The sequence below is a fragment of the Cnephaeus nilssonii genome (genome assembly GCF_951640355.1).
Source record: "Cnephaeus nilssonii genome assembly, chromosome: 4".
In the NCBI taxonomy this organism is placed as follows: domain Eukaryota; kingdom Metazoa; phylum Chordata; class Mammalia; order Chiroptera; family Vespertilionidae; genus Cnephaeus; species Cnephaeus nilssonii.
The window spans coordinates 73,754,883-73,759,345 of record NC_137075.1 but is presented as its reverse complement, the minus strand read 5'-3'; the positions used below and the strand labels follow the sequence as shown (position 1 = coordinate 73,759,345).

At 41.7% G+C, this 4,463-nt stretch overlaps 1 pseudogene across 1 annotated transcript; it reads right to left on the bottom strand.

Annotated features, from left to right (window-relative positions):
* Window positions 1-3,200: 3,200 nt before the first annotated feature.
* Window positions 3,201-4,232, bottom strand: LOC307098297 (microfibrillar-associated protein 1-like; annotated as a pseudogene). Its single transcript has one exon. The product of its transcript is annotated as a microfibrillar-associated protein 1-like (transcript).
* Between the last annotated feature and the right edge of the window lie 231 nt (window positions 4,233-4,463).

Below are 4,463 nucleotides of genomic sequence, written 5' to 3'. Positions count from 1 at the left end.
GTGGCTTGCATTATATGACTATTGGGACAGCACTTCTATAGATTATTGGCAAAAGGCTTTAATAAAGTGAAAAATGCTAGAATTTTTAAATAAGAAATTAATAGGAATCAAGGAGGGGAATGATATGGCCACCTGAGTACGTTTATGTACATTTTAGGAAAAAGTGTAAGAGTTATTAAAGGCACAGGTGTATAGAACATCTTCCTGTTAAATGCCCATTAAGAATATCTAGATTGAATACATCTCATGAATGCAGTAAGTAGTTATCAAGTACTAGGCATTGTGCTTGACACTAGTTTTCAAAAGCTTTATCCTCTTCTTACATCTCATTGGCCAGAACTGCTAATCCCCAGAGGATAACAGGATCGCCATAAATCTGGGGGAAAAATTTACCTTTCAGGGAATCTCTACCTATTACCTGAACAAAGTCTTGTTATTTTTTAAGTCAATGTTTTTATTTTTTTTAATCTGGATTTTTTAAAAAGCAGAGAATAAAGGTAACATGGCTGTATGCCACAATGTGTGCCGCGGTGTCCAGGATTTAAAATGAGCAGGTTCACAGCAATAGATCCCTTAAATTAATAACTAAAAATATCATTCGGACAAAACAATCACCTGGGCTCATTCACATTTGATCATCATCTTCCCAAAACTTTAGCCACAGACATAAAGTTTAGTTTTGCTGACATGGGACTCTAACAACATATTTCATTTAGATTTGGATTAGGATATAAACATGGTTTCAAATTAAGATACACGGAAGCATGTGGTCTTTTTTTAATCTTCATTTTTAATGCCAAGGAACTGGGTAAACCTTAGCAATGACTTATTTATTGGAAGGTGGAAGGGCGGGTGGGGAGGCTCAAAGCTTTTATAGAAGATAGATTTTCTTGGGTACAATATACTTATGATGACATTTGTAAGGATGTGTAATCAACTACCACAGTGTCATAGCTTTCTCTGGTGGTGGACTGTTTTGTAGCCACTTTCAACATGGACTGAAGTATAAATCTCTATCTTTAAACACTTGTTCACAGGTGTAGTACGCCATCTTTATAAGGCTTCTAAGGAGGTATTTTAGAATTTAGAATAGAGGATTGATTCCACGGACTTGGTTCAATAAGCTTTCTTACACAAGAATGAGGCACATTTAGTAATAGGTAGATGTAGACATTATTCATACTCACCTTGCACATTTAATACCATTAATTTGTCAGAACTAATAATATTAATTCATTCAAAAATGAGATTAAGCCGGGCACCCCTTGCAGCCATAATCCATGACTGATGGCTCTGTGACATGGATGGCACAGCCCCTCCAGCAGAGTGAGCAGCGCACATGTGGCAGATTGCAATGAGAAACCACCTAGTATCTCCTGTCTTCAGTTAAAGCATCTTAAAAAAAATTTGCTTGTCTCTCTGCACTCCTTGACTATTCTATTTTAGCAGCCAAACTGACTATTTATACTTAAAGCCAACAGGGCAAAGTCACATAATTATTTTTCTAAACAGCATTTAATGGAAATCAGCAGGTAAGAAGAGTCCAACCAGGCTCACAAAATGATGGTCGCTGCAGTTGACTTGCTTTCTGACCATGTAAATTGGGCATCATTAAGTGCAGCCGACCAGAAATGGTGCAACATGGTGTCACTCTGAATTATGAAGGACACCCACTTGTTTCTTATTTCCCCTCTCTTGCTTCTTTGCAATATATTAACACACCATACCTACTTTTCTCCAGTCTTTTCTCTTTTATTCACTTACTGAGTGCCTACTATGAGTGAGGAAATGGACTAGAGCTGGGCATATGAAGAGTAATAGAAAATGGCGATCTTTCCCATGGAGAGCTTTGCCTGTTGAGAGCCATTGTGGTGCATGGAAAAGAGCAAACAGCCATATCGCAGTCTGGCAGCTCCAGTCTCTAGTTCTAGCTGGAATTAGAATAACTAGCTGTGTGACCTTGGCCAAATTACTTAGCTTCTCTGGGCTTCCATTTCCTCTTCTGTAAAACTAGAGGCCTGGTGCATGAAATTCATGCACTCGGGGGCAGGGTCCCTCAGCCCTGACTGCGCCCTCTCACAGTCCGCTCCCCGCCAGGAGCAGGCCTAAGCCATCAGTCGGACATCCTTAGCGCTGTTGTGGAGGCAGGAGAGGCTCCTACCACCGCCGCTGGGCTTGCCAGCCGTGAGCTCAGCTTCTGGCTGAGCAGCACTCCCCCTGTGGGAGTGCACTGACCACCAGGGGGCAGCTCCTGTGTCTGTCCTCCATTTGGTCGATTTGCATATTAGCCTTTTATTATATAGGATGGAGATAACTACCTACATGCTGATCACATTGTCATGAGAATAAACTGGAAAACCCCCCACACATAGGTAAGACAATTAGTACAATGCCTAGTACATGGTTATTTTAAAAAGGATAGTTAACATTGCTTTTATATAAGGTTCCCAGCAAAGCACATGTGAGGTAGACACTTGATAAATATTCACTCCCTTCTTCCTTGTTATTTAAATTGATAATTTCCTGGGCAATGGCCTTAGGCTGTGCTGAAGTGGAAGGAATTTATTTTGGATGCTGTCCCCCTCTTCCTCTGGGAGAGGATCTTCTCCCCATGCTTCTGTGTCTTCTGTTGGGAAATTCTGAAATTTCTCCAGGCTGAAAAATATGAGTAAAAAAACTGATGAGGAAATTAAGTTCTAATGGTAGTTTAGTCACCAGCTTATAGATAGGGGAGACTTCCACTTTTTTTTTCTTTTCATAAATGGATTAAAAATGTATGTTCACTTAGAAAAATGGACTCCAGCCAAAAATACAAGTTTCAATGAGCTTAGATTTCCTGTAAGGTAGAAAAAAACACACTGTTCACATACATGCGCATGTTTCTGACCCAAGCTAAGGGGCTGGGAAAAGCAACCCAAGTGAATTTGGGAAGCCAGAGCAGTGATGAAATCTTAAGATTTCTCAGAAATAGTTTTAAGTGGGAATAATCCTAGCTGGATGGTGCTTTTCTGTGGGTTTCTAAGCATGAGTCCAAACTTCACACTGCACATTCAAAGACTGGGTTGCCCAGAGTCCCAAGTATGGCAGCAGGTCCAAAAGGCTAGATACATGGGCCATGTAAATAATGGTAAAAGAATTCAAGGCCCAGATGCTGAGACTTGCCCGCATGTCCCACCGCCAGAAGAATAAGTAGTTGAACTTTAAGTAGTTTTCCACTTTTTGGCAGATGGCCACTCAAATACATCTTGTACCCCAGCTGCCTTTTGCTCAAAGGACTTCGTGTTCTGGGCACTCTCTTGGCCCTCTGCTGTCCGAGGAGGTGGTGTCCTGATGCACAAGGTGGGCGTGTTTGGGACCAGAGTGCCCAGAGTTCTTGACCTGCATGACTTTGGGAAGAAGGGTTTTGCTGAGAGGACCCTCCAGGGTAGGTGTGCTGAATCTCTTCATCCTCAGCCATGAAGAAGGCACCCCGGTGATAATACTTCTGTAAGAACTTATATTTGCCCTTAGCAGCTTTGTTGGTAATAACTGCCATTTGCCCGAAGCTCAGCTGGCCTCTCTTCTTCAGTCAGGTTTCACATGCATTCAGTTTCTGCTTTCTGTTTCTCAATCTCCTCTGTCCCTCTTGATTCTCTTCATCTCCGGAAGTTTCCGTGCCTCATATTTCTTCTCATTTTCATCATCAGTATTCGGTGCATCCAGGGATCTCTTTTTCTCCCCCAGCTCTTTCTTGGTCTCCTCTTCTACAATCTTGAGTGTGTACTTGCGCCTCTCCTCAGCCATGTGTTTTGTCTTCTGCTCCACCTCCTTCTGTTTCATTGCTTCAGCCTCATGTTCTTGAACTATTACTCAGTCCTTCTTTCAAATGAAGGCTGGTTTAAGGCGAGGCTCCATCTCATCTTCATTATCTTCCTCATCCTCAGACTCTGATTCCTTCCCAGAGTGTCCCCTCATCTTCCACTTTCATGACTTCCATCTCTTCATTTGTTCTCTCCTGTGCTCGCTGACCATCATGCCAGAGCACCGCTCTATTTCCTCCTCAAATTTTTTTCCTCTTCTTCACTGCTATCTTCTAGTTCCATGCACCAAGCATCTCCTACTTCTGAGTCACTTCCTCCTACCACTTCAGGTTCCACTAGTTTCCCATGTTGAGCCAATCTCTAACCCACATCTTCACAGATACCGTTCTGCAAACACCATAGGTGAGGGTCACCTTTCTTATAATTCCTCATGGATGATGGTGAATGCAGCACACTTGGCTGCTGATCAGTTGAACATTAAAATAGTCTCTGCTTAGGGAAATTAAAAAAAAAAAAAGCAGGATGCTAAGCCTTGCTACATTGCTACATGATGTTTGTAGAAGATTTGGAGACCATCTACATGAAAAGATTTCCCGACAGCTAGATATAGAAAACAATTCCAAAAGTATTCTTGTCTGTTCTTCTAAGTCTTTGCTAATATGT